Here is a 10,141-nt window from a genome sequence, read left to right on the forward strand (position 1 = left end):
TCTTGTTACCATATACATGTGGTAGTGATGTGTGTGAACACACTAGGACCGCCGGGGCATTTTTTCCCTCTTTAGGAGGTTTTTTCCCCCGTGCATTGTATATACGCCCATCACTCTAGGGCTATCTATCCTTTCCATTGCACACTAAGTAACACACTCTCTATTGTGTGCCTTGAGCTTCCTTCGTCTTCTCCAAGCTGTGTGTGTTTCTCTGCAACCCTAATTCCAACAATTGGTATCAGAGCAGGTCACGTCCTCCCGGGCTTAGTCGCCAGCTGCTCCAGCACACGCCTGCTCACTTTCTCCGATTTCAGTGAGCTTTGGCGAGCGTTCGCAGGTCGACAAATATTTTGGGGAGCCTCGAAGAGCTTGGTCTGCTCAAAATTTTGATTTGGGCTCATTTCGGCCTCCGTCTCCACTACGGGCAGTACTGCACAGGCTATTTCGTCATTTTGTGCAGATTTTCTGTCAGTGCCGTTTTCTGCATAACAGGTGCCTTATAGTCTTCTACGGTTTGTGCTATATAGCACAAGTTGTTCCCGCTCCATTTCTCCTATTTTCGGGATTTTTCACATCAAGTGCAGCATTTACCATGGCTGACAACAACAACACAGATGTGTTCAAGATGTTTGCTGCTGAGGACAGGTTGGATGGGGACAACTACCCTATGTGGGCTTATATGATGCAACATGTTCTTGTGTCAAAAGGTGTCTGGAACATTGTGCAGGGCATTGATGTACGTCCTGGTTCTGAAGATGTAGGCGATGTTGAGGATGTTGCAGGTCTTGCTGCAAGGATTGCAGCTGTTAGAGTTGTTTTGCCTACGGCAGAACAAGCTCGTTGGGATGTTAAGGATGCGCAGGCTCATGCATTGATTGCGTTGTCTGTGAAGCGCACCATTATTCCTCACATCTGTTCAGCAAAATCTGCAAAACAGGCTTGGGATATTCTAGCATGTCTTTATGCAAGCCGCAATGAGGCTAAAATTGCTTTGCTGTGTAAAGAGCTAGAGTCGAAGATTATGCATGAGGAAGATGATATGGACACTTTCCTTGCTAGTGTCAAGGATATCAATGAGCAACTCATTTCTGCAGGTGAAGTCATTTCGGACATTTCCCTTGTGCAGACTGTTCTTGATGCCTTACCAGATTCCTACCAGACTTTTGCTAGTACTTGGAGACTCATGACCCAAGGAAATCCTGAAGTTGTCAAGTTTGATGCATTATGCACATTGCTGATGCAAGAGTCACTTTCTAGAAAAAACAGGACTAGGCAGCGTGCAGTTGAACAGGCTTTTATTGCTTCTCAAAGAAAGGGTGGTAACAGTAATGCAGCCACTTCTTATGGTTCTGCTGCGAGTGGCAAAAATTCTGTTCCTAATGCTTCTGCTGGCAGCACTTCGTCTGGCAATTCTGGTGATAAGGGCAAAAAGAAGATGTGTTGCCATTATTGTAAAGCCAATGATCACTTGATCGAGTCGTGTCCTAAGTTGAAGGCCAAAGAGGCTAAGAAGAAAGAGGGTGGTTCCACTGCAAATGCTGGTTCCACTACAAATGCAGCCATTGTTGAGTCTTCTGTGAAAGGAGATTGTGATGCTGATGTTGATGCAGAATGGGCTTTTAGCGCAAAGTGCACTTACAATCCTGCTGTCCATGATGCATGCTTGTCAGTTGCTGCAGATTCACATGTGTGGTATTTCGACAGTGGTGCTACAAAGTACATTACCTCACATCGTGAATTGTTTACCTCTCTCGAAGCACCTGTCAAACATGTTTGTGAAGGCTGTATTCTGGGTAAAATGCAGCGTTCTAAGTTTCCAAAGGATGGTTCAGTTAGGGCCACATGCAGGTTGCAGCTTGTGCATAGTGATGTTTGTGGGCCCATGCAAACTCCGTCCTTGGGCAATTACCTGTACTTCGTGACTTTCATTGATGATTACTCCAGGCATGCGTGGGTATTTCCGCTTAAAGCGAAGTCCGAAGTTTTTATGTGCTTCAAACAATTTTTGGCTATGGCTGAAAATGTCTCAAAATGTACTATGGGCACCCTCCGTTCCGATCGAGGGGGGGAGTATATGTCTCATGAATTTAATGCATTTCTGGCTAGTCGTGGGATAAAACACCAATGTACAGTGCCTTATACACCTCAGCAAAATGGTGTTGCTGAGAGGAAAAACAGGTCACTAACAGAAATGGCACGATGTATGGTCAAAAGTCAAGCTTTGCCGCATTCTTTTTGGCTTGAGGCCATCATGTGTGCCACTTATGTACTTAACAGGTGTCCTACGAAAGCTTTGCAGTCTATTACTCCATATGAAGCATGGCATGATAGAAAGCCTTCTATTGAGCACATGCGTGTTTTTGGCTGTTTGGTATATGCTTTGGTGCCACAAGTGCAGCGCAGAAAATTGGATGATAAGGCTGTCAAATGTATTTTTGTTGGTTATAGTGCTGAAAGCAAAGGTTACAGGTTGTATCATCCGCAAACAAAACGTATTCTGGTTTCACGGGATGTAGTGTTTGTGGAAGATTCTGTTCAGCCCTTGCTGTCATGTACTAGAGACAGTAATGTAAGCTCACAGGACATTTATGACACTTTGTTGCCTCTTTTCAGTGGTGGAAATACGAATGTAAGTTCCAATGAGACAAATGTACAGCCTATGGGGGTTTCTGAAAATGTTTTAGAACAGCCTATTACTGATGCAGATGTACATGATGTACTTGATGAGGAAAGGGCTGAAAATGAGCAGGCTAGAGGTATGCCAAAATGGCTGGTGCACACTTTGCGTGACAGTAAATTGGATGCACCTTTATCTAGTCGTACTCGTTCAGGCTCTTGCCATGCATCTTATGCATCAGATTGTTATGCTTTGGCTGTGTCTAGTTTACATGATGTTGAGGAGCCTCTGTCTTTTGATGAAGCACAGAACTCAGAAAATTGGATTGCTGCCATGAAATCAGAATATGATGCACTTATAGAGAATGACACATGGACTTTATGTGATTTGCCTCTTGGCAAAAAGGCCATTGGTACAAAGTGGGTTTACAAGTTGAAACGCAAGCCGGATGGTGAGATCGATTGCCATAAGGCTCGACTTGTTGCAAAGGGTTATGCACAACAAAAAGGCATAGATTATGAAGAGACTTTTTCTCCCACTTGTCGTATGACTAATGTGCGTTTTCTATGTGCATTGGCAGCTCATTTTGGTTGGGATGTACATCAATCAGACATTGTTACTGCTTTCTTGAATGGTGACATATTTGAGGAAGTTTATGTAACGCAGCCTCGCGGTTTTGTCATAAAAGGACAAGAGGACAAAGTGTGCAAATGTAAGAAGGCTTTGTATGGGTTGAAGCAATCTCCTCGTGCTTGGTATGAGAAAGCTGACACTCATTTGGTTAAACGAGGCTTTCGTAACAGTCCAACAGAAAGCACATTGTATGTAAAGCGTGAGGATGATGTATTTCTCATTGTGGTTCTTTATGTTGATGATTTGCTGATCACTGGACCAAATGAGAGACATATTTCTGAATTTAAGGCTGATTTGAATGCTACTTTCAAGATGAAAGATTTGGGGCTGTTGCATCATTACTTGGGTATACAGTTTAAGCAGTGTGATGGTGGTATTGCCTTGTGTCAGAAAAGTTACATAGAGACATTGCTATGTAAGTTTGGACTTGAGGATTGCAAACCTATTGCCACTCCCATGGAAACAGGTTTGAAGTTGAGTCTACATGATGCTGGCGATCCTGCTGATGTCACTCTTTACCAAACTGCTGTTGGCTGCCTCATTTATGTATGCAACACGAGGCCAGATATTCAGTTTGCAGTCTCGCAGGTCAGATTTATGCATAGCCCAGGGTCTAAGCATTGGCAGGCTGTCAAGAGGATTTTCCGCTACCTTAGTAGCACTTTACATCTTGGCTTGTTTTATCCCAAGGGGGGATCATTGCCGCCAGACTTACATGCTTTTTCGGACTCAGATTGGGTTGGTTGTTTTGACACGCGAGTGTCCACAAGTGGTTTTTGTTTCATGCTTGGCAGTTCATGTATATCATGGTTGAGCAAGAAGCAACCTACTGTGGCCACTTCGAGTTGTGAGGCTGAGTACAGGGCAGTCTTCACAACTACGGTTGAGTGTGTATGGCTCAGACGCCTTATGGCTGACTTGGGTGTTGGACAGGACACTGCCAACACTATCTACACTGACAGTCAGAGCGCATTGGCAGTTGCGAGGAACCCAGTTTTTCATGCTCGCACAAAGCACATTGAGGTGCATTACCACTATGTCAGGGAGAGGCTCTCAGCAGGAGAGATCAGCTTGGCTTATGTGCCAACACAGGAAAACCTTGCAGATCTTTTCACAAAGGCATTGTCTCGTGAGAAGCTTGAAGCTTTCCGCAAAGCTTTGGGCTTACTCCCCTTTGTGGACTGATCCTGTCCTCAGGGCATGGCACTTCCCTTTACTCATGTGCCAGCTCTCGTTCACCGCATCACTCCAGGGGGGATTTGTTACCATATACATGTGGTAGTGATGTGTGTGAACACACTAGGACCGCCGGGGCATTTTTTCCCTCTTTAGGAGGTTTTTTCCCCCGTGCATTGTATATACGCCCATCACTCTAGGGCTATCTATCCTTTCCATTGCACACTAAGTAACACACTCTCTATTGTGTGCCTTGAGCTTCCTTCGTCTTCTCCAAGCTGTGTGTGTTTCTCTGCAACCCTAATTCCAACAGTTCTTGGAGGCGTGTCACATACGACACGGGCGCACTTACACACAGACTGTAGGCGACATCCACTAGTTCATCAGGTAGCTTGTGTTTGCTGCTTGATATTCCAGATTTCATCCTGACATTGCAAGTACTTCCACATGGGATGTATCGTCAGAGATGACGTATGTCTGTTGAGGGTTTGCTGGCTGTGAGTCACGCAGCAAACAACCGTCGCAGCGGTTACAGCATACAATGGGAAATTTGTGGATGTATGACTTTGTGGGAAGTCTATGTACTGTCAGATTTATTGCAGCCTTTGTTGAGGGTCGAGTTAGGTTTTATTGAGCTGGGGGATTCTCGAATGTTGAGATCCTTTCGATGATACAAGTCTTGGAGCGATCCCTCGAGCAACCTTAGATAGGCAGCTAGGATGTATTGATTGTGAGTTAGACAGTTGGGATTGCATCTTTGCTTTACTGCCGTTGAGGCATTGTCGCAGTCTCTGCTTACAAGACAGTGACAGGACAGTGAGAGACAGTACAGGTGCAGGACAGGTTTACCCACAGCTTATAGTGTTAGAGAGACAATGGTAGTGTTAGAGAGACAGTGGTTTTTTGAGCTGTTTTTTGTCTGTTTTTGGAGTACACCAGATCCATTTTACAAAGGAGACTCTGTCAAAATTTCTGCAGAATCTGAAGCTTTCTTGGTTCATTTGACAGGTTGAAATTGGTTTAGAGGTCAGTTTACAAGGGAAACTCTGCCGAATTTTTCCCAAAAAAGTAAACTACTGTGAAGCGTAGCTATGGCTGGATCACAGGACACTGCTCTTTACAATATCAAGAAGCTGGATGGAACCAATTTCCCATTGTGGAAGAAGCAGATTTGGCACGTGTTGGTACAAAAGAAGCAGATAAAACCTATAAAGCTCAAGGGGATAAAACCAGAAGATATGGACAAAGATGAATGGAGCGAAATGGATGAATTGGAACTTTCTACCATTATCCTGACTTTGGCAAAAAGCGTTTACTTCAATGTAGCAAACGAGATGTCGGCTTATCAAGCATCGTTAAAGCTGAGTGATCTTTATGAGAAGCAGAGTGCAGCTTCACAGGTATACTGGCTTAAGAAGCTTGTTGACTTGAAGATGAAAGAAGGGACACCTATGTCCAATCATCTGAATGAATTCAACACAATCTATAGTCAGTTGTCAGCTCAAGGTGTCAAGTTTGATGAACCTGTTAGAGCTATGTTCCTGTTGATCACATTTCCGAAAAGTTGGGACACTTTTCGCACAGCTTTGAGTAATTCTGCACCTCTAGATGGTTTGAACATAGCAGGTGTAGAAGGAAGTCTGCTTACTGAAGAAACCAATAGAAAGACAATGGACAAAGGCAAAGGAACAGCCTTAGTTGTCAGGGGAAGGACCAAAGAAAAGTACAAAGGTGGAAAGAGGAATCATTCTCGTAGCAAGTCCCGCAGTGCTAAAGGCAAGAGTGACATAGAATGCTACCATTGTGGCAAGAAGGGTCACATGAAAAGAGACTGCAGAGAATGGAAAGCAGACAAAGGCAAAGAGAAAGCTGAAGACCATGGTGAGAAGAACAAGTCCTCAGTGAAGATTCAAGAAATAAATGTGACAAACACTGTTGCAGAGGATGACAGTCTAGTGTCAGGAGACATCTACTTCTTGAAGAATACAATGAACTCAGCTCTTCTTACAGCATCTGATGGAAATGCACTGAGTGACTGGATTATAGACTCAGGGGCATCACTTCATGTGTCTCCAAACAAGGAGTGGTTTACCTCTTATGTGACCACTAAAGATCACGTTCGGCTAGGCAATGGGCAGACATGTGAGATCTTAGGTGTTGGAGATGTTCAATTGAAGTTTCAGAATGGATCTTCTTTCACGTTGAAGAATGTGAGACATGTTCCAGCAATTACAAAGAGCTTGATCAGCACATGTTTACTTGATGATGCTGGCTACGTCACCACTTTTGGACAGAACATGTGGAAGATATCCAAGGGTTCTATGACAGTAGCACATGGAGTAAAGTCTGGAGGACTTTACATGATTTATGTATCAAATGTCTCTAAAAATGTAATCAATGTAACCGAGCAGCCGAACGTTTCTTTGTGGCATAGCCGGTTAGGACATATGTCCAAGAAAGGAATGGAAATCTTGTCTCATTCTGGTTATTTGCCTGGCTTGTCATTTAATGATTTTGAATTCTGTGAACATTGTCTGTATGGTAAGCAAGCACAGCAGCCACATAAGCATAGAAGCAGTAGAAGAGATACACAATTGGCACTTGTTCATACTGATTTGTGTAGGCCTATGCCTAACCTATCTCTAGGGGGAGCTTCTTAATTTATGACATTTATAGATGATTACTCGAGGAAAGTATGGTTTTACTTTCTCAAGCACAAGGATGAAGTGTTTAGTGTTTTCAAAACATTTGTGACACTTGTGGAGAATCAGAGTGGCAAGAATCTTAAATGCTTACGCACTGACAATGGTGGAGAGTATGTTTCAAAGACCTTTCAGGACTTTTGTGAGTCAAAAGGTATAAAACGTGAACTTACTGCTCCTTACAATCCTCCTCAAAATGGTGTTGCTGAGAGGATGAATAGGACTATACAAGAGAAGGTCAGAAGTATGTTTTCTAATGCACAACTGCCAAATGGGTTTTGGGCTGAAGCTGTATCAACAGCTGTTCATCTTATAAATAGATCTTCTAGCAAGGTTTTGCAGAAGGATTCTGGGGCAGAGATGGTATGGTCAGGCAAAATGCCCTCATACAAGCATCTCAGAGTCTTTGGCTGTGAGGCATATACTCATGTTCCAAAAGAATCTAGGAACAAACTTGAGCCAAAGAGTAGAAAGTTCATCTTTCTAGGCTATGGTAATTCTGGTGAGATGGGGTACAGACTTTGGGATCCCGAATCCAGAAAGGTTATCCACAGCAATGATGTTCACTTTAATGAAGCCAAATATCATTCTAAACCAGAGAGGGTTGAGGAGATTAGAAGAGTTGTCTTCCAAGAAGATGGACCTGCACGTGCAAGACAAAATGTCAGGGCTCAAGAGGAGCAGGACAGGATAGAGTGGAACCACAGGTTGTGGCTGAGCCTCAGCCACCTATTTTGCGTAAATCGGGACAGATCTCACGACCTTCTGATCGGTTTGTTCCATCTATGAACTATGTCATGTTGACGGATTGCAATGAGCCTTCATGTTACAAGGAAGCAATGCACATGAAGGACTCTGGGAATTGGCAATTGGCCATGCGGTCAGAGATGACAGCTCTGCATAAAAACCAGACATGGAAGCTAGTTAAATTACCACAGGGCAAAAAGTCTCTACCTTGTAAATGGGTTTACAGGTATAAGATCACCGCTCATGATAGTCAGCCAAAGTACAAAGCAAGGCTTGTTACCAAGGGCTTTAAGCAAGAACAAGGCATTGACTTTGATGAAGTCTTCTCTCCGGTGGTCAAGATGACTACATTGAGATGCTTTCTTACATTGGTTGCCATATTAGATTTGGTGTTGCACCAAATGGATGTCAAGACAACGTTCTTGCATGGTGATTTAGATGTGGAAATTTACATGCAGCAGCCAGAAGGGTTCGTTGAGAAAGTCAAGGAAGATCTGGTATGCCAGTTGTTAAAGAGTCTTTATGGCTTAAATCAATCACCGAGGGCATGGTACCATAAGTTCCACAAGTTTATGCTTTCTCAAGGCTACAAACATGGTGAGTTTGATCACTATGCTCTACACATTATAGTAGAGCGAGTTCACCATATTGTCGTGCTCTTCTTCTCACACTCTCTCTCGCGTCGCACTTCCGCTCGTACTCCTTCACGTATGGAGCCTCTTCTTCTTTCCGAATCCGAGAGAGGCCTCTTTTGGAAGTCTCACAAGAAGGCATCCTAGGTGCTCTCTCTTCATGGTGGGGAGCTTGGAGAATCCCATGAGCACGAAGCTGCCGTTGCACTTCACTTTGAGGGATGGATTTCCCATGGCTTGTTGAAGCCTAGACACTGTTGGCGTATAAAGCCCAATGTGGTCGCCCAGGTAAGTGGGCCGGCCGCCAGGTATGTACACATATTCTTTTGTAAAAACCTAATAAGAACTCACTATGCTCTACACATTACAGTAGAGCGAGTTCACCATATCGTCGTGCTCTTCTTCTCGCACTCTCTTGCGTCACACTTCCGCTCGTACTCCTTCAACTGGTATCAGAGCTCAGATCGAGGCTCGGGGAAGCATTTGCAGGTAGCCAGAGTCACCTGCTCAGATTGGAGTGAGATTTGACAGGCGAAGACATGGCCCCAAATCCTGTGGGATAGCCCAAAGGGCTAGGTGTTCTCAGAATTTCATTCTCAGGTCATATCGACCACCGTTCGGCTTCGACAAAGTTCACCGCAGGCCATTTTCGACTACATGGTCTCGGCAGGTGCAGATCCGAGTCTGCAAATTTGGGGTTTCGGCCTACGACTGCAAGTGCTGAGGATATCTGCACTTCCAGAGTGCTGATTTGTGGCTATCTACACAACGAAGGACGGCTCACAGTTCTTGGAGGCGTGTCACATACGACATGGGCGCACCTACAAACAGACTGTAGGCGACATCCACTAGTTCATCAGGTAGCTTGTGTTTGCTGCTTGATATCCAGATTTCATCCTGACATTGCAGGTACTTCCACATGGGATGTATTGTCAGAGATGATGTATGTCTGTTGAGGGTTTGCTGGCTGTGAGTCACGCAGCAAACAACCGTCGCAGCGGTTACAGCATACAATGGGAAATTTGTGGATGTATGACTTTGTGGGAAGTCCATGTACTGTCAGATTTATTGCAGCCTTCGTTGAGGGTCGAGTGAGGTTTTATTGAGCTGGGGGATTCTCGAATGTTGACATCCTTTCGGTGATACAGGTCTTGGAGCGATCCCTCGAGCAACCTTAGATAGGCAGCTAGGATGTATTGATTGTGAGTTAGACAGTTGGGATTCCATCTTTGATTTACTGCCGTTGAGGCATTGTCGCAGTCTTTGCTTATAGGACAGTGACAGGACAGTGAGAGACAGTACAGGTGCAGGACAGGTTTACCCACAGCTTATAGTGTTAGAGAGACAGTGGTTTTTTGAGCTGTTTTTTGTCTGTTTTTGGAGTACACCAGATCCATTTTACAAAGGAGACTCTGTCAAAATTTCTGCAGAATTTGAAGCTTTCTTGGTTCATTTGACAGGTTGATATTGGTTTAGAGGTCAGTTTACAGGGGAAACTCTGCCGAATTTTTCCCAGGAAAGTAAACTACTGTGAAGCGTAGCTATGGCTGGATCACAGGACACTGCTCTTTACAATATCAAGAAGCTGGATGGAACCAATTTCCCATTGTGGAAGAAGCAGATTTAGCACGTGT

The sequence above is a fragment of the Adiantum capillus-veneris genome, chromosome 3 (genome assembly GCF_014529385.1).
Source record: "Adiantum capillus-veneris isolate H3 chromosome 3, ASM1452938v2, whole genome shotgun sequence".
Lineage (NCBI taxonomy): Eukaryota > Viridiplantae > Streptophyta > Polypodiopsida > Polypodiales > Pteridaceae > Adiantum > Adiantum capillus-veneris.